General features: G+C 46.8%; 1 protein-coding gene across 3 annotated transcripts in view; it reads right to left on the reverse strand.

Annotated features, from left to right (window-relative positions):
- FOXN3 (forkhead box N3) overlaps positions 1–14,075 on the reverse strand; it is a 448,976-nt gene extending 434,901 nt beyond the window's left edge. For 2 of the 3 annotated variants that reach the window (XM_005212146.5, XM_024997328.2), the window contains exon 1: positions 13,938–14,075. The gene's annotated coding sequence lies outside the window, so the exon portion shown is untranslated. Of the gene's footprint in view, positions 1–13,702; positions 13,895–13,937 lie in introns of those variants that run through there. The other variant, XM_005212147.5, reaches the window with a different exon arrangement.
- Positions 14,076–23,744: the final 9,669 nt, after the last annotated feature.

Below are 23,744 nucleotides of genomic sequence, written 5' to 3' on the forward strand. Positions count from 1 at the left end.
GGAGTTTCAGCTTTAGCATCATTCCTTCCAATGAACACCCAGGACTGATCTTCTTTAGAATGGACTGGTTGGATCTCCTTGCAGTCCAAGGGACTCTCAAGCGTCTTCTCCAATACCACAGTTCAAAAGCATCAATTCTTTGGCGCTCAGCTTTCTTCACAGTCCAACTCTCACATCCATACATGACCACTGGAAAAACCATAGCCTTCACTAGACGGACCTTTGTTGGCAAAGTAATGTCTCTGCTTTTGAATATGCTATCTAGGTTGGTCATAACTTCCCTTCCAAGGAGTTAGCGTCTTTTAATTTCATGGCTGCAGTCACCATCTGCAGTGATTTTGGAGCCCAAAAAATAAAATCTGACACTGCTTCCACTGTTTCCCCATCTATTTCCCATGAAGTGATGGGAACAGATGCCATGATCTTTGTTTGCTGAATGTTGAGCTTGAAACCAATTTTTTCACTCTCCTCTTTCACTTTCCTCAAGAGGCTTTTTAGTTCCTCTTCACATTCTGCCATGAGGGTGGTGTCATCTGCATATCTGAGGTGATTGATATTTCCCTTGGCAATCTTGATTCCAGCTTGTGCTTCTTCCAGCCCAGCATTTCTCATGATGTACTCTGCATAGAAGTTAAATAAGGCGGGTGACAATATACAGCCTTGACGTACTCCTTTTCCTATCTGAAACCAGTCTGTTGTTCCATGTCCAGTTCTAACTGTTGCTTCCTGATCTGCAATACGTTTCTCAAGAGGCAGGTCAAGTGGTCTGGTATTCCCATGTCTTTCAGAATTTTCCACCGTTTATTGTGATCCACACAGTCAAAGGCTTTGGCATAGTCAATACAGCAGAAATAGATGTTTTTCTGGACCTCTCTTGCTTTTTCCATGATCCAGTGGATGTTGGCAATTTGATCTCTTGTTCCTCTGCCTTTTCTAAAACCAACTTGAACATCTGGAAGTTCACGGTTCATGTACTGCTGAAGCCTGGCTTGGAGAATTTTGAGCATTACTTTACTAGCGTGTGAGATGAGTGCAATTGTGCGGTAGTTTGAGCACTCTTTGGCATTGCCTTTCTTTGGGATTGGAATGAAAACTGACCTTAAGGGTACACAGAGACAAATGAACTTACCTACAAAACAGAAACAGAACCATATTCAATATTCTGTAATAAACCAGAATGGAAAAGAACATAAAATAAAAGAGTGTGTGTGTGTGTGTGTGTGTAACTGAATCACTTTGCTGTACGGCAGTAATTGACACAACACTGTAAATCAAATCAACTTCAATTAAAAAATCAAATTAAAAAAATAAAGTCACAGTAAAATAAAACAAAGTAAAATAAAAATCACAAATAGACACGTGTGTAAGAAAAAAGCATCATGAACAACTAACAGAAATGACATAGTAGAATTGAACCTACAGACGTCAAATTTTAAAATGATCATAATATTGTACACCAACTCTATTTCAGGTTTTCAAAGGTCTAAAAGTTATCAGACACACAATGTAAAATTAAAAATATAATAGAAGGAAAAAGTATATAAACTGTGAGCAAGATTAGCCAGATGAGATAGAGAAAATGAAAAAGACTGAAAAAATTGTCAACTGTAGCACATAAAAATATAGACACAGAAATGTGGAGAGAGAGGCAGAGCAGAGAGGAGACAGCAGAAGTCTCACATACGCCTCATCTAAAGTCCAAAAACAGAAAAAAGTGCACAACAGGGACAGCACTCTGAGAATCTTCTAGAACTGATGAAAGAACTCAGTCCACAAATTCACAAAAGAAACACAAATCCTAAGCAAAATAACCAGACTTTTACAAAATAATTTACTTTATTCATTTATTTTGGGCCGTGTCTTTTCTCTGGTTGCGGCGCCCAGGCTTCCCATTGCGGTGGCTTCTTTTTGTGGCCGAGCACGGGCCTCGGGGTTACAGGTTTCAGGATCTGGGGCTCTAGAGCACAGGCCCAGCAGCTGCAGCGCACAAGCTCATTTACTCCACGGTATGTGGGATCCCCCTGGCTCATGGATCAAACCTGTGTCTCTTGCATTGGCAGGTGGATTCTGTACCACTGAGCCACCAGGGAAGCCCTAAGCAGAATTTTGTACCTAACAAAAATATATTTTAGACCTAGAAAAACTATACTTTAAGGGGGGGAAAAAAAGGGAAAGAATTAGAATTTTCCAACATACAATAGGCAAAATAGGTCTCCTTCAACCGATGCTCACCTAATGAGACCTGTGAAGAGAGTGACGGCAGGGAGGGAGAGCACACGCCGGGGAAGGAATTACAAGCACAGAAAGCAGTAAACATGTGGGTAAATCTGAACAAGCATTTATACTTTAAAATAATAGCATCTAACCTACAAGGCGGAGAAGGCAATGGCACCCCACTCCAGTACTCTTGCCTGGAAAATCCCACGGACGGAGGAGCCTGGTAGGCTGCAGTCCATGGGGTCGAGAAGAGTCGGACACGACTGAGCGACTTCACTTTATCTTTTCACTTTCATGCATTGGAGAAGGAAATGGTAACCCACTCCAGTGTTCTTGCCTGGAGAATCCCAGGGATGGGGAAGCCTGGTGGGCTGCCGTCTACGGGGTCACACAGAGTCGGACAGGACTGAAGTGACATAGCATAGCACAGCATAACCTACAAGGCTAAAATAAAAACACAGAACTAAAACAATGGGCGAAAAATGGGACCCAAGCTAGCAGGGGAGGGGGTGAGGGGTGGTAATGACTGGAATTAGATGATCTAAAGTCCCTGCATTGTTTAGGAGGAAAGGAAAGATAGTGATTCCCTTCAAGCTCTTAATATAGTACACATGCTGAAATTTCCAGAGAACCACTAGAAGAATAATAACAGAGTGGAAAACTTCCAAACTACTGTAGCGTAACATATGAAACAAGGGGAAAAGTCAACTCAATAGAAGAAAGGAAGAGACATGTGAAGAGTTGGGACAAATTGAAAGAATGAAATAACATGAAGGAATACATTGAAATAAATCTGAAATTGCAACAAATATAAATGGATTACATATTTCATGTAAAAGATATTATAGACTCCACAAAAAGATCCAGCATTATGTCATTTATAAAAGATGCATTTAAATCACAGGATCTGGGGCTTCCCTGGTGGCTCAGAGGTAAGGGATCTGCCTGCCACTGCAGGAGACACTGGAAGACCCCACATGCCTCAGGGCGACTAAGCCCTTGCACCACAACAACTGAGCCTGTGCTGTAGAGTCCGGGAACCACAACTGCGGAACCACCTATGCAACGCAGACACTGACACTTCACCCTGTACAGCCAGTGCTCCACAGGACAGGCCACCACCGCGAGAGGCCCACACAGGGCAACTAGAGCGCAGCCCCCCCCACCCCGCTGCAACCGCAGCAAAGCCCCCCAGCAACCAAGAGCCAGCACAGCCAAAAACAAGCAAACAAATGAAATTATCTAAAAACATAGTATAGGATGTAGAGAATTTGAGAAAACAAAGAGCAGAAACCTAGTAGGAAAAACCAACAATGAAGAAGCTGATTGTGTCCCACTGTGGTCTAGAATTGTCGCACAGATGCCAGACAAAACACACTTTAAGATAAAAAGTGCTGTGAGAATCGGCTCAGATGGTAAAGTGTCCGTCTACAATGCGGGACACCTGGGTTTGATCCCTGGGTTGGGAAGATTCCCTGGAGAAGGAAATGGCAACCCACTCCAGTACTCTTGCCTAGAAAATCCCATGGACGGAGGAGCCTGGTGCAGGCTACTGCCCATGGGGTCGCAAAGAGTTGGACATGACTGAGCGACTTTATTTTTTTTTTCATAATAATAATTAAAATTCAAATCTCCAAGAAGGCACAAGAATTCTAAATGTGTATATACCAGATAGTGTAACTTCAAAATATATCAAGAAAAAAATTATAATCTATCATCTTAGTAAGAGATTATTTAACTTATATGCAGAGTACATCATGAGAAACACTGGGCTGGAAGAAGCACAAGCTGGAATCAAGATTGCCAAGGGAAATATCAATCACCTCACATATGCAGATGACACCACCCTTATGGCAGAAAGTGAAGAGGAACTCAAAAGCCTCTTGATGAAAGTGAAAGTGGAGAGTGGAAAAGTTGGCTTCAAGCTCAACATTCAGCAAACAAAGATCATGGCATCTGGTCCCATCACTTCATGGGAAATAGATGGGGAAACAGTGGAAACAGTGTCAGACTTTATTTTTTGGGGCTCCAAAATCACTGCAGATGGTGACTGCAGCCATGAAATTAAAAGACGCTTACTCCTTGGAAGGAAAGTTATGACCAACCTAGATAGCATATTCAAAAGCAGAGACATTACTTTGCCAACAAAGGTCCATCTCGTCAAGGCTATGGTTTTTCCAGTGGTCATGTATGGATGTGAGAGTTGGACTGTGAAGAAAGCTAAGCGCCGAAGAATTGATGCTTTTGAAGTGTGGTGTTGGAGAAGACTCTTGAGAGTCCCTTGGACTGCAAGGAGATCCAACCTGTCCATTCTGAAGGAGATCAGCCCTTGGATTTCTTTGGAAGGAATGATGCTAAAGCTGAAACTTCAGTACTTTGGCCATCTCATGTGAAGAGTTGACCCACTGGAAAAGACCCTGATGCTGGGAGGGATTGAGGGCAGGAGGAGAAGGGGACGACAGAGGATGAGATGCCTGGATGGCATCACTGACTCGATGGATGTGAGTTTGAGTGAACTCCGGGAGTTGGTGATGGACAGGGAGGCCTGGGGTGCTAGGATTCATGGGGTTGCAAGGAGTCAGACACGACTGAGCAACTGAACTGAACTGAACTGAACACACTTCTCTCAGTCAAAAAAAAAAAAGTAGATCAAACTAGGATAGTGGTCATCTTGCAAAAGATGATGGCTCAGGGTCATGAGGGGACTTCTTGGGTGAAGCTAACATTCTATTATTTTAATATAGGTGCTGGTTACGTAGGTGTGCTCACTTAAAAAACCATCTGTCTACAAATGTAACCACAGACAAATACACAGACACCATATGTTTACATATATATAAATATACATGTCTATACTATATATCCATATATATTACAAATGGTGTGCATTTGTGTGTGTACATGCATGATGTTTCCATTTATATGAAAGCATGCACAACTAAACTATATGCAGTTTCACAACAAAAAAGTGTGTGGCAACATTATAAAGAAAAACAAGGATACAAACCAGAAACAATACACTTCACATCTACTTACATCCAAGCAGAAAGAATTTTGCCATTCTTAGCTACAAGGGAGTCTTAGAAACGTGGTAGTTAAGGAACGTATGCGGGAAGCTAGTAGACTTTGCCACAGGCAGAAATTCCACAGCCTTGAAAGTCAGGGACGGGATCTTCACCCTTTACAGGAGTCTGGAGGACCCAGCTCAGAGAACCGACCTGACGGCAGTGGGAGATGCTGCCTTCACCCACAAGGGACAGCGAAGTCCCTCATCTTTCTGCCTGGATGGTGGAAGGATGGGATGGTGGAGGGGGAGTGAAAGAAGAGCCCACCCTTTCCTGAGTCCAGTTAATGATGGCAAAGAGAAAGGAGACAGGAAGGCAGTGCAGGGGTTTGCTGCTTGGGGGATTCTACCTCTTGATAGAGCAGGCACCTCTGAGGAGAGGGATGTCCATGTGCCCACAGCCCTCCAGCATCTGAAGCCTTAGACAGAGGACGGAGAAGAAGCCCAGCTCCCCTCTTTGGAGCAGTTTAGGGACAGAGGTCTTCAGCAGGACGGAAGAAGGGAAGGAGTCAGGAGGGACAGAACCCCCAGGTTTCCGGCCATATTCTCAGAGGGAGGCACCGAAACTCAAGATGAGGAGGTGACCACGAGGAGGATTTCAAAGACAGCAGCAAGGAACCCTGGCGACAAATGAGATACATGGCCCACAAGACAAGCGGTTGTTCTGGGCTCCCCTGAGCAGGGTAGCCAGGGATGCAGGCAGGGTTTAGGGCGGGAGGAATGGACCACTCCCCACTGGTGGCCCACCTCCTACTTCTTCCTGGGGTCGTCGCCCAGATAAATTACCCACACCGGAATCCTCCTGGCAGGAACAACTTCGAAACTAAAACAACAGGCATTTATACCTGCAGAGAGGAACTCAGGAAGGGTGTCACTTCCGTCTGTCAAGATCAGTTTAGAACATGAACTTCACAAGAGCCACGCTGGGGGATACTTCCAGTTTAAGAAGCCAGTCAGTTAGACAATGGATGCCAGCGACTGCATCCCCTTTACATCCCTATCACGGAGCACAGTCCCCTGCACGCAGCAGTCACTCAGTAACTGTTCATTGAATGAATGGGTGTATGACTCGTTTCCCCAGACTGGTGCATATATATCTTGAGCATGTCCCTAGATCAATTCTTTAAAATGATTTCACATGCGAAATCTGTGATAGCCTGCATGTGAAATATGAATTTGTTACTGACCATTCACCTGAAATCTTCAGGACAATTGGAAAGTGCCAGGCACCTGCATCGTTATTGAAAATGTCCACATGGGTTCCATTTCGAGTTCTAACCAGTCACACACATACCAGGCCTAGTGGGATGCCCGGTGAAGATTTAACTTGTCTTCTTTCCCTTTGCTAGCAGAAGAGCAGAGCTCCTTGCTTAGATGAGGAAATCAGACTAGCCCAGTTTTGCTTGGTCTCTATAAACACATGTGGAGTTTGTACAATTTATACGTAAGGGTGTCCCAAGAAGGAGAGAGCCAACACCCTCTTAATCTGACAATTTAAGCCAGTTTTTTTTTTTTTTTTTCCATTCTGAAAGAAATAAAGGAGATATCTCCATATTGGCATGTCTGAGTGTGTTACGTAGTTCGTGTGAATTATAAAAGATAGTGAAGGACAGGGGAACCCGGCGTGCTGCAGTCCACAGGGTCGCAAAGAGTCAGACATGACTGAGGGGCTCAGCAACAATAATAAAAGAGAACGTTGTCCAGGAAACCTGTCTTTATGGATGCCCCCACGAGAAATTCTAAATGTAATATTTGGGTAATTCAAGAAAATCATATCCCTGCGTAAGAGCCTTTTGTTTACCAACTAGGTGAATGTGCTCAGGGATGCATGAAGGGAAATTCAAAAGACGAAGACGGATTAAGGAGGATAACCTCTGACAAGGGAGCTAAAAAGTTCCTCTCACCAGTAATGGTCAGAAGATATGGGAACACAGAATGTCAAGAAGTAAAACCCTACTTCTTGCCAAAATCACAACAAATATTACCCCACCGCCACCCCTGCCATTTTCTCCTGGGAGGAGACTCCGTCTCAAGCGTGGACGGAGCTCTCAAGAATCAACCTGGACGAGACACACGGAGCGGTGGTGAGGAAGCCAGTGGCTGGGAAATGCCTGCAACCTGGAGGCAGGGGGCCTGAGGGTGAGAGCGCGTCGGCTACCAGAGGCTTTCGGCCCTGGAAACATAGTGACCTAGGCTTCTTCATCCGTAAAGTGGCACAGTAATACATGTTATCATTATTTCTTAGTAGCAGTAACATTATATTAATACTAGATTATCATAAGAGTCAGTTGGGTCAGCACCTGATAAATGAAAAGCCCTTATCGATTTGAGGTGATTTTTCTGTATTATCCAATACTGCCAAACTTACCATGAGTAACTTATTTCTTTTCCAAGACCATTCTAAATGCTAAATTCAGTCCCATGAAACAATATGACAGTCTTAATTTAGAGCCATTATTTCAAAAGTGAAAGTGTTAACTAGTCATTAAATGGTAACTGTTTTCATTTTAAAGGCTGCAAAAATGTTAAGTTTGCCAAGTTAGAACATTTCAGAGTTTAAAGAGATATATGAGGTTACCTAAAATGTAACCTTGTATAATATACTAAAAATTACCTCTTCAAGTAGGATTCGCTACTGTCTGAATTTTAAGATGCTTGGGAAAGATTGAAGGCAGGAGGAGAAGGTGACGACAGAGGATGAGATGGTCGGATGGCATCACCGACTCAATGGACATGAGTTTGGGTAAATTCCAGGAGTTGGTGATGGACAGGGAGGCTGGCGTGCTGCAGTCCATGGGGTCGCAGAGAGTCCGACACGACTGAGCAACTGAACTGAACTGATTTTAAGATAAAGTGCCATCTGCAGAGGTAACGAACACACACTACCTAATACTTGGAGTCCTCCGTTACCAACTTCATCGAGGTCACGGTGCCTTGGACAGCTTTGAGTTCCAAAACAAAGTCCTCAGGAACACTGGATAGTAAATGCTCACTGGAGGAGAATCGCTGGCCTGCTACTATGAACACATCCTGCGACGGCTCTGTTGGTGTTCTATGACGGGGCACACTCCTTCTTCTTTGAAATGCAGGTGGGAGGAGGGATAAGATAGCTTTCCACAGCCCAAACGTGAAAACCTTCATTCAGCTCAATTCAACAAACGAAAGTTAAACACAATCATTTTATCTGCTACCACAGCCAACTATTTTGTGCCTATATCAGCTTCATCTTTCTAAGGAAAATATCTTCTTTAAAAAAAGAAAAAGCTTCAGCACAAATTGTTGGAAGATCTGTGGCTTCCCAGAATATTGATGACTTTGATCACCACCTCCAACCCCACGCGGGTAACAGAAGCATAGTGGAACTAACAGGAGCCTGCAGACGGGAGGGGCTTCCCTGGCGGCTCAGACAGTCAAGAAGCCACCTGCAAGGCGGGAGACCCGGGTTGGATCCCTGGGTTGGGAAGATCCCCTGGAGAAGGGAATGGCTAACCATGCCGTATTCTTGCCTGGAGAATCACATGGACAGAGGAGCCTGGCGGGCTGCAGTCCATGGGGTCGCAAAGAGTCGGACAGGAGGCTATGCCTTCTACTTCTGTAAACTCCCCAGCTGCGCAGCCCCCAAGAAACAACGCAGGGAGGTCTGCTGGGGCCCTAGGAAGCACATGCTACCTCACTTGGCCGGCGGACTCCTCCTCCCTTCCGTCACCACGCACATGCGCAGCACGGAGTTGTCAAAATTAGTGGAAGGGGAGGGGATCCCTCCGCCCGCCACCCCTAGAAACCTTAGTATTTATGGCCTCCGGGATGTAAAAAGGGGGACCCAACACTGCCATTTCAGTAAATCCCATAACAGAAGAGACAATCCGAGAATATTTGATGATATTCAAATATCATCCGCGTGTTATCATTTTCCTCAACACTCAAAACACCACTGTGACTGCCAAGCAGTTTACATAGCTTGGCAAACCTTCATTTCATGAATGACACTTAATATGAAATCATCTTCACTGACAAACAGAGGAACAGTGATACAGCAGATCCTGGGGTGGCACCAGAATCAATCCACCGTCCAGACGATGAGAATCCACTCGTCTCAAACACCTCCACGCCGCTCCCGTAACTTCTAGGAAAGGAGGCCCTTTACAAACCTCCTCTGCCCTCCTCTCATCGCAGACACAAGCAGGGCTCTTTCGAAGCCGGTCCAGCCTGGCTCCGCACAGAACGGCTTAGCGGAGCCGCTGTCTGCACTCCTGTTTACTCCCCTGAGCACAGGCGCCCTCTGCGACTGTAAGGGCAGAAGTCACTTCTCTCTTCATCTCAGAAGTTCCAGGACTCTGCAGGCAATTCCCCCGGGCCTTCCTTAAAGAAGACTTGGGGCACTTTAAAAGCAGTGGTTTCCCAACAGCTCACAGGGGTCCCAGGCTCCCAGGGCACAGCCCAGGAGAAGACCGTGGGCTCCTGGCGCTGGGTTCCTGCCAAAGCATTTCTCTTTTTATTCCACTCACATATTAGGGTCTTGCATAAGATTCCATTTGGTGCTAAATATAAAACCAAAGTGATGTCTTAAAAAATGTGTGAAAACCATTGCAACAGGCGGTCCCCTCCCTGAGGCTCTCTTAACACCCTCCCGGCCGTCCCCTGTGAATGGAGGTTCATGTACTTCTTTTCCTCTAAAGAACCTCGCCGTTTCCTCTTCCAAACTTCGAAACATGAATTGAAAGGACTAAACGTATTTATTTATAATATTCAAAAATTAATCCAGAGGTTTGCACAACAAATCCTTTCAAGGTGATGATTTGTTTTCCTCATATAGACTCTAGCCTGGCTTTGACTACACCCCCGCCTCAAATTCCAACTCTCCCGTAAACCGTCAGCAACAGAGGCACACCTGACATTTAATCTTTATGGATTTTACTGTTACAAGCCAAGAGAGGAATGAGCTGCCTCTTTCCCTTCACCTCTCCACAAAACTGGCATTTGATTGGTATTCTGGGCTACTTATTAGAAATTTGGCATACTCATCAAAAAACGCCAACTTCAGTCAGTGTCTATACATCTGACAACTGAAAATGAACTGGGATTTTATTGAACATCTTGTTAACGTGTGTTGGTCAAATAAGTTGTACATAGCGGTATAATGATCAATTTTTCTAATCTCAAAGCCAAAAATAAATGAACAGAAATGCCAAAGACCTGAAGTAATTTAATTGTACTCCTCAACAGTCCATTTAAAAATGAACTGTTCTGAGCAAACTACTTCACAGACAATGGCGCATGAAGGCAGATTCTTGAAACTAACAAATCCCATTCATTTCCTTCAGTTTGTAAAAACAAGCAACTGACAAGTTTCCTGCCAATGAACATAGTTGAAGATAAGAAAGCTCCTTACAGGAAATCCTTTGCTAAAGAGAACAGTTATGCCATTAAGGCATAACTTTTTCACCAAATCTCAATCAGTTAAACATCTGACCACATGGGATCATGAATACGTGCTAAATCACCCCCAATGATGCTGTATTGCTTCTAATATCTATATTTCCTATGACACAGATGCAGGGTAGTAAGTAAATATTACAGTACATTTAGAATTCTTTCCACCTCCTCTCTCTGCTCCCCCTCTATGCAATTAGTTGATGAAAACAAGGGAAATTTTCTGCTTGTTTTTTTTTTTAAAGATCAAAGTGTTAGTTAATTGAGATTAAAATTGACCATTTTCAATTAAGATTAAGCCATACAAAGCTATAAATCATCATGACTGTAAGAAGGATATTTCTAAATGAATATCAAGCACTTCAAAATTTAAAGACCACATGGACAAGATTAGAAAAAAATGTAAGAAGTGTACTGGCTTTATATTTACAAGCTTCAATGTCATCCCCCAAAGTCACAATTCAGCCTCCTTGGCTAATGTCTCCCTTAGCAAAGTGAAAGGGGGAGAGCCCCAAACATTTCCCCTTTCTTTCCTCTACTCACTAAAACCACCACCGAGACACTGACCGTATTCCCAACCCTGAGCTGGGGAGCCTCTCGATTATCCTAAAAACTACAGCACTCTTCTCTAGCCACAGAAAAGGAAAGTTTTTCTAAGTTAACGGAATAATAATAATTGGAGTTTTGAAAGAGCTCTAATTCTGTGTAGGAGTGTCCTTCCCCTGCTCGGTTACTGAGAGCACCCTTGCTTATCCTCGCCAAAGCACCAGATTCGCCAACCATCCTGCACGGGGAGCCTTAGAGCAAAGCTCCAAAATGCCACAGTTCTTTACATTCTGTTGCTACAGTTCAAGTTTGAAGTCTCTTGCAAACAGAAACTCTTCATTATACTGTCCCCACGTGACTCTTCCGCCCCAGGTAACAGCCTAGTCTTTACAGCTCCACAAACAGCAGACACACGAATCAGTTTGCTCCCACAATTAAGTGATCAAATACACGCTTCTCGGCCTTCCCTGGCGCAACTCCGAGGTAACAAAATGCAAAGTACCGTGCTTTCAGCCCTTTTCCTCACATCTTTTCAATAAAAACACAGTTATGAAATCCAGGAGACTGCGTTTTTGGTTGTTGTTGTAAAATGACCTTGATTTGACAGGCACAGTCTCAGGTTTCAACAGATGCTGTGGGAAAGCTTACAGAAGCCAGCATGTTCTCCAGGCATCTGTGATGACATGCAGGCTTTTTTTTTTTTTAAGTGGTGGTTCTGGTAGTGTATGTGTGTTGGGGGGTGGGGGGAAGTTACTCCTTTCAGTTTCCATGACAACCATGTCTCTACTCATCGGTTATTAGATACCATCCACTTCCTGTGTCTAAATTTTTAAGCCAATCAGAAAAGTGTTTATACATTTAACAACTTCTGGGACGGTCTTTCTGTAATTAGGGTGTTTCAAGCCTCAAATGGAGTTGTCCCCCGGCCTTATGTTTCTCCTCTTACATAGAACATTTCACCTTTACCAACTCACATTCTTTTAAGGTGAGGGATGCCCTTTTTCTTGAATCTGAAAAGCATTCTCCTCAAACCAGATGTCACAATTTCTTGAGTGCACAATGATTTTGATTGTTGGCTCTTCATGCACTGCCTTTTTCTTTCACTGTTACAGACTACAATTTAGAAATTTAGTGCATGATACATGCACAAGACACTTATATTATCAAAGCAAAGATACAGTTAAGCACCCCTCCACTGATGGTAATATTTAACTCTTCAGATCCGAAAAACGGTCAGGAAAAATTATTCTGAGTTGAATAACTTTGCATTCTACAACTCCCAAGCAGAAATCACCGAGATCGTATTGTAAAGCGATATGTCTACAAATGCAAGCTAGTAGCTGACGTCTGCAAAGAAATTTGTCACCAAAATGGCCTACTTTATCTGAATAGAAGCAACAGCAAAAAACTAAATACCAAGGTGTCTCAACCCAAGTGCACCCGAGTTAAAAATCAACCTTGCAGAAATCTGGGCCCGAGAAGGCTACTCTGAAATTACAGCATGATTTTCAAAGACGGTTTGGGTGACTGTTTCTCTAAGTCTCCATCTAACTGACCAATCCGTGTGAGAGCAGAGTGGGCTGGAGTCATCTGTGCAGTCTTCCGAGCTCTGCGCTCTCCCCTCTCTCAGGCAGAGCAGGCGATCAATGAAAAACAGGGAACAAAAGGAATATAACAGGATGTCTTCCTTAGCGGAGGAAAATGAGTCCCTTTTTCCTCAATGAGCCAGTCCCACCCAGCCCAGGACAGCTCCCCAAGGGAGCTCCCAGCAGACCAGACCTTGGGGCTGAAGCACATTTCACATTTGCAATCCTGTGTCCCAACTGCTGGCAAATGTGTCACCTTTAAGCATATCCTATGACAGAGGACTCCCCGAGCCCAACCAATTGAAACTAATAAATTAAATAAATTAATAATCCCACCATGAAAAGCTGCCGAGAAAGACCGCGTTTTCCCTTCCCCAAATGTCAATCGGGCAGTATAAACAAAGCATGAAAAATAGTCTCTCCAGCCTCCCCAGCCAGGAATCATGGTTTTTCTCCGCCAAACAAGGCTTCTCCAAAAAGAGAAATATCTTACTGCCTTCAAAGGAAACTCTCGTCTGTAGATGTCATATCAGGATAACCAGTTACAGTATTTGAAAAGAGGTTTAAACTGCCCCCACGTTTGACACTCTGTTTATAATTGATAGCAAAACAGTTGTGACAGCAATGCTGCAAACGCCGCCAGACAAACTCCACATTTAACACGTTAGTTCCTTGAAAATAAAAGTAATGTCTTGGGGAGCCCACAAAAGTAAAGACTCAGAAAGTAATTAACGGAAGTACTGCAATTATTTGACCATTTTAATAAATTATCCATTTGTCTGCTGGGGTTTTTTTATTTTTTATTTTTAAAGTGACTATCCACACATTCCTGAGAAACTTTTTTTTTTAATGAACTTACTTTTGAGACAGAACTAATGAAAAATAAGCAACTCGCCGTCCCCCGGATCTCTCCCATGTGAAGTGCAGGCTATAAATCCATCCGAAACCAGCTGGGGACACGGGGGCGGGCACCTTAGAAGGAGCCCCGGGCGCCCCCAAAATGCAGCCGAGCCCGAACGGCGAGGGCGCCCCGCGACAATGCCGAAGCAGAGCAGGGGCTGCGGGGGCGGGAGAGGGGGCCCCCCGGTCGTTACCTGCGATCGGCCGCGCGCCCCGGGCTCCTCGCGGCCGCATCGGGGGGCCGCGGCGGCGCTGGACTCGCGGGGGCCCCGCCGCCGGGCCGCGCCGTCTCCGGGCCGAGCTGCCGCCGATCGCGGCCGGAACCCGGCTCCAGCCCGGCGCCCGCCCGGGTCGGCGGCTCCACGGGTGCGGGCCCGCCGGGTCCTAGCGCGCGCCGCCCGCCTGCAGCCGCACGTCCGTCCCCGCGCAGGCCGAGCCGCGGCCGCGGCAGGTGCGGGCGAGCCGGGCGGATCCCCGCCCGGGACGCCGAGAGGAAAACAGGGGCGCCCGCGGAATGCGCGGGAGGCGGGTGTTCGCATCTGCAGCCCCCGCCTCAGGCACTGGGGGGTCCCGGGTTCCCGCAGTTTCGCCTGCTGCACTTGAGACAGTCTACATTCAGAGTGTGAGAGACCCTACGGGATCAGAAGTGACAGGTTTCAAAAATATAACGCCCCCCCCCCCTAAATTTTTTTTTAAGATCGAAAATGGTGTGCTTAAGTTTTAAACAGTTTTCCGGCGATTTTTCCCCCCAACACGTCCTTCTGCATTTTGCTCTTACTTTTTCATGTGCTGTTTTAAATAACAAAGGCCCATATGGCTAAACACGTAGTCATTTGATTTTCAAAAGACCTCAAAAATTGCATCAGAATACGCACTCATGTATCTCCTAAGAAATCAACGAGCAAGAATTAATGGTGGCATATGGTGTGCTTCGTGGAGGAAACTTAATTACAAATTAAAACAAATGCAAAAATTCACAAATTCACTAAACTGAAAGTAAGTGATGACCCTAGATGTATACACAAATCAGTTTATGTGCAATTAGGGGAAATGTAAGTTCCAGATTCCTCTAACTGCAGAAAGTCTGTTGACAGGAAGAGATTTCCCTCATTTGCTCCCAAAAGGGCCTTCAGCACCCGCTCAGCACAGGCGTTTCCTGGGGCCCACCTGGAAGGCAGCTTTTAAACTTGCAAATACTCATCTAAGAGGACATTTCTATTAGCTCGCAATTCAAAATAAAAGTGCTTCAGTTTGAAAAGCCTGTTTAAAAGTCTTCAAGACTGGGAGCTTTCTTTCCGTCTTTGACATTACCAAGTTTGAAGGTCACAGTTCTGCAAAGCTGCTAGTAACAATGCTACCGTGGTTTGACACCAAAAGGAAAAGCAAATATGTGTTTTCTGAGTTTCTATTTTAGGACCTCAAAAAGTCCCTTCGAAAATTACTCTTGCCCTCCTCCTTCCCAATTATAGCTAAATAAATGTAATGGAAGATTTTTAGCATTAATTAAACATCAAAGGCACCTTTTCTGCTGCCTGATGTCCACGCAAAGAAATAGCTGTACTATGTCACACTTGTCCATCTTCAAAGTCCTCCCGCAGACATCTCATGTAGTCCTTACTCCGCTTCTGTGATAAAACAGACACTATAATCCCTGGTTTTCAAACAAGGAAGTGGAGGTCCTAAAGAATACAGTGACTTGTCCAAAATCACACAGCTGGTCCTTAGAGCAGCTGAGATCCTCAACTAAGATTCCAGCATTTCCAACTGATTCCTGCTTTTTCAAGTGCCCACCTGGCCTCCCAACTGTTTCCCTACAAACACGATGGAAAATGAGGCATCCGAAACACAGGTTCCTGTAGTCACAATTTCTTACCTGTTGCAGAGCAGCGCTCTACCAGAATGGAACTAAGAAGCTAGTTGCAAAGGTTTTCATCTCTGCTAAACAAGGAAGCTGACTGGTCAGATTTCTGTCCTGTGGTGGACTAGGGCACCCTGGCAGACTGAAAGCTCGGAGCGCTGGGGCTAAGCAATGCCCCTGTCACCCGCTGGCCTTTTCACACTTATCAGAGGCTGGCTCCACGTGACACGTGGAGGAGGGAGGTTTCCTCAGTCCCAGCACTGAAAGTACACAGGACCTCTGGAACCTCAGAAGTTTCCGATTGCAGGTGGCCTGTTGGAGAGAGTCTGGCCATCCTGTCCGGGCCGGTGACAAGTGGGGCGTGACTCCTCAGCCCTCCTGCGCCCCTGGGAAAGTCACCAGTCAGTTCTGTCTGTGGCACTCCACTTCCTCCTCCCCTCCACCAAAAGGAAATGTAACTTCTCTCATGATGGGTCCCAAACCACCTAAATACCAGCCAGGTGAGGGCAGGGTTCTTCTTTCCTTTTCTTACGCAGCCCATAAGGAGGCGGCTAGGCGTGGCTGAGTCCTTGGAAGACGTGGACTTGGAAGGATTAATGCAAAACTTACTCTGTGAGTTCGTCACAACTGGTCTAGGGACTTCCCCAGCAGTTAAGTGGTTAAGATTTTGCCTTCCAGTGCCGGGGGTGTGGGTTCCCCTGGTTGGGGAACTAAGATCCCATATACCTCGCAGCCAAAAACCCTGAGTATAAAAAACATAAGCAGTACTGCTACAAATTCAATAAAGACTTAAACAATTTTTTTTAATTAAAAAAAAAAAACGATCTCATTATAGTCACACCATCCACTGCGGCCTTCAAATGTTACAAATGCTAGGCCGAAAGTCATCTTAGCACCAATAGGAGGGGATCAGAAACTGGAAAGGAAAGCTAGTGGCGAGCAGTCCCTCAAAGCCAGAGCGCACCGGAAGATGGGCTGGTCAGGAGAAACACGTCACATGTCGAAAACCTGTCAGCAAGGCACTGTTCTAGGCTCTGAGTATACAAAATAAAGAATGCATCATACAGAGCCCTCAGACAAGCACAGTCGCAGGGCGGTGGTATAAGTGCTGCAGGAAAACCGTGTTACAGGTGATCTCGGACAGCCTGGGACTGCGGCAGCGTGGAGCAGTGCTCGGGCTCCCAGCCAGAGATTGGGCTGGGTGGTGGTGGTGGAAGCGCCAGATCCTAGCCACTAGACTTGTGATCATTGACAAGAGCCCTGGGCCTTTGGCTTTGCCAAAAAGAATTCCCACAAAGACAGGAAGTGGTGAAACAAGTAAAGTATTTATTAAGAGGAAAAGAGCACAGTGTGTGTGGCTAGGCCCACAGGCAAACTCAGAGCTCCTGAGTCGTGCCCTCGGGAAGTTTGAATTACTTTTATGGGGTATTTCTTCTGCGTTTCCTTTGGCCAATCCTTTTGATTTGCCCGGTTCACAGTCTGTGTCTGGTATATCTCAGAATCCCCCCAGGGCTTCCCTAGTGGCTCAGATGGTAAAGAATCCACCTGCAATGCAGGAGGCCTGGGTTCAGTCCCTGGGTTGGAAGATCCCCTGGAGAAGGAAACGGCAACCCACTCCAGTATTCTTGCCCAAAGAGTCCCATGAACAGGGGAGCCTGGTGGGCTACAGTCCATGGAGTCAAACTCAACTGAAGCGACTTAGCACGCACTCAGAGGATTCTCCCATGTGTGCACACGCATCTCTTAGCCAAGAAGGATTTTACCAAAAAGGCATCTGGGTAGAACATCCCTTGATATAAGTCTCCTTTGGCCTCCAAAGAGCCTTTCTGCCCATGTGTGGTCAGGGCGGTCTGCTGACTTCGAGAACGAGAAACATGTGGTCTAGGCAGGGCCCAGCCTCCTCCCTTAATCATCCTGCTGTTCTTGTCTTAGAGTTTCAGTCCATAGGGGATGCATCTCCTATTGCTTTACCCTCTAGGGTGGGGCTCATCTATCCCCTGCCTCACAGGTACAGGGTGATCAAATGTCAGTGGTCCCAGTCTTAGACCAGCTCACCTTTAGAGCCCGTCTCAGCCTCACCCTCGGCTCTATTTTGCTAGGAGCTGACTCTTGCAGGCCGAGATTTACAGAATCCTGGGCCAGGTGGCTAATAGCTAGATACGGCCCATGAGCAGTGTTGGAGAGAGAGTGGAAGGTGGGAGGAAAGTTAAGGCCAGAGAATTTCTTCACCTCCCTCTTGCCTCTGACAGCATCTCCAGCTGTGACTGCATCTGACTAAGGCTTCTGCCAGGTGATCCCAGCCCTTGGCTGAGGTAAAACTACGACTTCCCGTTAACTCTCCAGCTTAATGATGTTAATGACTTTCTGCTAAAATTAGTTGCTTGTAGCTTCTTCTTCCTCTGTTTGCGTCTCAGATCCTCCATCACCTGTAGGGCAATGCCCTGCATTAAATCCCTTCTGTGGACGGGTAATTTACAAAATGACCTGAGCAGTACTCCTCAAAAGGATGCAGTGCTGTGCTTAGTTGCTCCATCATGTCCGACTCTTTGAACCCCAGGGACTGTAGCCCACCAGGTTCCTCTGTCTCTGGGGATTCTCCTGGCAAGAATCCTGGAGTGGGTTGCCATTCCCTTCTCCAGGGAATATTCCCAACCCAGGGATAGAACCCAGGTTTCCCGCACTGCAGATGGATTCTTTACTTAGCCACCAGGGAAGCCCCAGTAGAGTCATTAAAAACCAGGAAATGCTGAGAACTGCTACAGCAAAGAGGAGCTTTAAGGAGATATGACAACTCCATGTACTGTGGTATACTGGATGGGATCAAGGGGCAGAAAAAGGTAAAAACACCAGGTAAAAACTAAGAAAATCTAAATAAAGTATGGATTTTAGCTGGTAATACTGTATCAATATTGGTTCATTGATTGTAATAGTACCAATCACTGACGTGTAAGATGTTTGTAATAAGGGAAAGTGAGTGTGAGATGGATGGGTACTTTTTTGCCATTTTCTCAACTTCTCTGTCAGTTTAAACCTGTGATTTTTAAAAGTCTATTTAAAAAAAAATCCTTCTATGGTAAACACTTGAAATGGTTTTATTTCCCTGCTACAGAAACCCCACTGCCTCCCTTCCTAAGCAGGGGCTACGTCCTACCCAGCAGATCTGGGGGCTTTTTTATTGGGAACTAGGACAGGTGGGTTCATGGTCAAGACATCAAGAAGCCGCCCCGCAAGGGGTCAAGCAGCTGTGGGAGGCCAGGAGAAAGCTTGAGTCTGAAGCCAGAATGTGGTCTGGGCCTCGCTGATGAGACGCAGGAGATGGCCGTGAGTGAGGGAACGAAGGGAGCGGCTCCCTGTGGAGCCAGGTCCAGGGGGAGCAGACAGGCTGCTTGAGAGACTCAGGGCAGCGGGGGGGCTGGTCCCACCTTTGGGGGTGAACCGAGAGGACAGGAAGAGAGGAGGGGGCGTCAGGAGGAAGGGGGGAAGGGAGATTAGTAGCGACGGCAGCTCAGAGGCGCTGAGTCACTGTACCTGTGTCTTCTCGTCTCTTAGCCCCTTATAAGCAGGTGCTATTTTTATTTCCATTTTACAGATGAACAGACTTGCTCCAAATGGCACCGATTATTTATGGGCAGAATAGCAGCCCAAATAAAAGTCTGCAGGGCACAAAAACAGGGTCAACAGTGCGCAGACTCGGCAGAAACCACGAGACTGCGTCTGCAAGGACAGATAGAGGTTAAGGCATGAGCAAATGTGAGCAGAAGCAGGACTTCACGGAGGGGGCATCGCAGGTGCGGGCAAAGGCGTGGGGGGATGAAAGGTGGGTGGGCAGAGAGCTGCATGGAGGGCAGGGAGGCTGAACCGAGGGTTTCCAGGGAGGCCGTGCCTGCAGGCCCCGTGCAGACACAGACAGGGCCGGTGGCCTCCACGTTTGCACTTGGCCTCGGCCTGCACGTGGCGACTCCTCTGTCTCCCCTAAACCTGTGCTCCAGTGTCCCCTCTCAACGTCTCTTGAGCCTCCCCATTCTCCTGTACTTTTTTCCTTTTCCACGTGTGCTCACCCTTTGCTCATTTACTTATTGTTCATAGTCTCCCTCCTTTCACCACCAGCCCCCATACAAGTAAAATTTTCACAAGGCCAGGAATCTGTTTGGTTCAGGGATCATTTCTAGGAATGCAAAACAGTATCCAGCCTACAGGAGGTGCTCGATAATTTTTTAAATGAATGAATTTAGTAAACAAAAAGGCATTTCTCTCAGCCAGGATACTGCCCAGAAACAGAACCAATAGGATGTAAAGATATAGATAGCTTTACATATAGACACAGATAGAGAAAGCAATTCATTGTAAGGCACTGGCTAACATGATGACAGAGGAAGTCCCAAGGTCTGTAGTCAGCAAGCTGGAGACCCAGGAGAAGCAACGGTGTGGTCTTGGTCTGAACAACCGCAGGCTCAAGACCAGGAAGCAGAGATTTTTCAGCTGGGGTCTGAAGGCAGGAGAACAGATGTCCATCAGTTCAAGGCCAGTTCAAGGCCATCAGGCAGGAGGAATCCCTCCTTCCTCAACCCTTTTGTCCTATTCAGGCCTTCGACTGATGATACGAGGCCCACCCACATTAGGGAGGGCAATCTGCTGTATCCAGTCTACTGAGTCAAATGTTAATCTCATCCAAAACACCATCGCTGATGTAACCAGATGTGTGACTGCATATCTAGGTATCCCATGGTCCAGTCAACTTGATACATAAAGCTCACCATCGTAGTATTAAAAGGGACTCTGTGTTTTTGCACTGGAGGAGGAAATGGCAACCCACTCCAGTATTCTTGTCTGAAAACTCCCACGGACAGAGGGAGCCTGGCAGGCTACCGTCCATGGGGTTGCACATAGCCAGACACGACTGAGCACGCACGCACCCATGTGTCTTGCAAGGGTCATTCTAGACTGTAAGGAGAATGATTTAGAAGGGAGCAAGACAAAGGCAGGGGGATTCATGAGGAGGTTACTATTATATTAGCTCAGGCAGGAACGGATGCAGACCCTCAGGAGTAGCTCCAGATGACCCCCCTCTGTGGCCCATGGGCGACCTGAGGTTACATACACCAAAGGCATCCCAGAGACACAGCTCCAGGATGAATCAGACTACAGTGTCCAGAAAAGAACAAGCTGGAAGACTCTGGTGGGTCCTGGCCGTTGAAAGTCCCTTTCTGGGGACCAGAGCATCTTCCAGCCTCTTTAACAGCTCAGCTAGAGTAGACACAAGTCACGGTGGCTCCTTGGATCTACTTTTGGGGATTTTCCATTTCACTTGATGGACCTAGTGTTGAATGGACCAGGCAGCTTATAGTGTGACCCTCATTCTCTGCCTGTACAGTTGGCGCTGGGCTGGGCCCTTGACCCTGTACCAGGCCGAGCAGAGTCTTCTGCTGCTGCTGCTGCTGCTAGGTCGCTTCAGTCATGTCCGACTCTGTGTGACCCCAGAGACAGCAGCCCACTAGGCTCCCCTGTCCCTGGGATTCTCAAGGCAAGAACACTGGAGTGGGCTGCCATTGCCTTCTCCAGTGCATGAAAGTGAAAAGTGAAAGTGAAGTCACTCAGTTGTGTCCGACTCAGTGACCCCATGGACTGCAGCCTACCAGGCTCCTACATCCATGGGATTTTCCAGGCAAGAATACTGGAGTGGGGTGCCATTGCCTTCTCCGGCAGAGTCTTCTAGAATTCTCTAACTGAAGCCAGGGGAAGTAGGTCTCCTTCTGCTCTGATTTCCAAAGCTGCAGGGTGCTGCCCACAGCCACACCCTCAGTTTGTGGCCTCAGGAGATGGGCCACGGCCCAACTGTTAGCCCAAGCAGGACACAAAAACGTGATGAAAGTGCAAGATAGACTCTGGATTATCCAAACACTCCTTCTAATGCCCCACCATCATAAACAGTTTAGAACAGCTAGTCTATCTAGCCACCGCTTAGATACACACGGAGAGATACAGACATCCTCACTCAGTTGGAAATGACATCATAATACCAACTTTCGAGACACAGATGGCAGCTGGTGATGTTGAAAGATTTTTCCACTCGCTTCTTTGAATGCTTTCGATCACAATAGACCGCCACTGGCCTTTGCCCTTATGAGGTCACGAACCTTCACCTCCTCCCTGAAACCGGTAGCCTTGCCCTTCTGCGAAGCTACACTTAAGGTACACCCGCATGTGACTCGGACTTCACCTTCACCCCCTCTCTAAGAGATTTAATGCCTCCCACAGGTGACAGCACTAAATCACTACTGTGAATCCACGCTCATCGAAAGGCATGAAGGAACCTCGCTTTGCTGTGTTCATCGCTGATGCTGGTCACACTTATTCCTTAACCGACCCAATCAGGCCATTTGCAGATGGCCCCCCAGTAGTGGAAGAGGGCTGGTGTTCCCTTCTCTCCAGAGCCAGTTACAGAACCGGCTGCAACCTGTGTCCTCAGACCCATCTTCCCCGGCTCTGGCTCCGTCCTTTAGGAGTGATTTATCCTGGGGTCTGACTCCCGAGCAGAGCCGCAGTGTCGGCCTTGAAGGAAAGCCAGACGCAGCCCGGCCTGGCTCTGGGCCAGCCAGCTGGCGGCGGAGCTGCGGGCTCTTGGGGTCCCCCGGCCCCCCTTTCAGCTGTCTCGCCCAGGTGATCATCCACGCTGCCGCTCCCTGGCTCTTTCTAGCCCCTCATTTCAGATCACTTTACACACGTTAATTAAGCCTTGAAACACTCAGGAAAGAAAATCGAAGCGCTAACTGGGATGTCAGCCACGCCCCTCCCCAGTCAGGAGGAAGAAGGAGCTGGTAAAGCACGGGGTTGGGATGAACCGGTTCCACAAGAGGCAGGAAACCCCGTTCACTTCAAATTCACCAGTCAGCGTCACAGAACAACCTCCCACCTCATGGTCCCCCATCACGGTTGATCCTGGTGACCATCGGAAGGCGGGTTCCCCTGGGCAAGACTGCTGACTGAGAGGCAGCATCCATCCTAAAGGAAATCAACCCTGAATGTTCACTGGAAGGACTGATGCTGAAGCTGGAGCTCCAATGCTTTGGACACCTGATGCGAAGAGCTGACTCACTGGAAAAGACCCTGATGCTGGGAAAGACTGAAGGCGGGAAGAGAAGGGGATGACAGAGGGTGAGATGCTTCAGTGGTATCACTGACTCAGTGGACATGAGTTTGAACAAGCTCCGGGAGTTGGTGAAGGATGGGGAAGCCTGGCGTGCTGCAGTCCATGGGGCTGCAGAGAGTCGGACACGACGGAACAACCACCATCTGGGTCATGCTGTTAGGAAGCCTTCAGTCTGCACCGCAGTGGTGAGGCTTATGGTCACGGCTTTGGGATCAGAGAGGCCTTGGCCATCCCCGGCCCTGCCACTTTCAGCTGCTGTCCCGTGCACTTTACTCGGAATCCTGGATCCCGCTGTTTCTGCTGTTAAAGGGACATGAGAGCATCCACCCCTGCCACCACCATCCCCACCCCCCACCCTGCCAACGTGGTTTCTGCGGAGGATGAAATTAGATCAGGCATGCAAAATATTGAGGACCAAAATGTAAAACATATTTATGTTTGGCACATAAAATGGTATATTTTATAGTTTTCTGAACCATCTCCCTAGCTAATCCCAGTCCATCTGAATTAATGCAGTTCTCTCGCTGCGTTGGAAGCTTTTTCTCAAATTAACACTGAAGTCTCTCATTGACAAGAAATGGTTGGGGGATCCCCGTGAAGCCTGTAGTTCAGTTGACAGCGTATACCATTTCCGTGTCTTAGTTTTGATAAATATGTCACGGACATTTTCACAGTGTGGACATTTCAGGAAGTTGGGTGAGTGGTCCTGGAACCCTTCTTTCTTTGCAACCAATGCTCAGCTGACAACAGCAATAATCCTATTAAAATGCGTCAAAATCAGTAACGCTCACCCAGTAGGGGAGAACATCATCTCTGCTTTTAGTACACATTAATAAAAATACCTCCTTAGGGTTCAAAATTGCCCATTTTTGTTGTTGTTACCAAAATAAGAGGCAATTGAATGTTATCTCTAGCTGTTTTCACCACCAAGAAAAATTCCTTGAGTTTCCAGGGTCGGCAGGGCACCATCTTGAACGTTAAAATAACAAACATTAC

The sequence above is a fragment of the Bos taurus genome, chromosome 10, assembly GCF_002263795.3.
Source record: "Bos taurus isolate L1 Dominette 01449 registration number 42190680 breed Hereford chromosome 10, ARS-UCD2.0, whole genome shotgun sequence".
Classification (NCBI taxonomy): Eukaryota; Metazoa; Chordata; class Mammalia; order Artiodactyla; family Bovidae; genus Bos; species Bos taurus.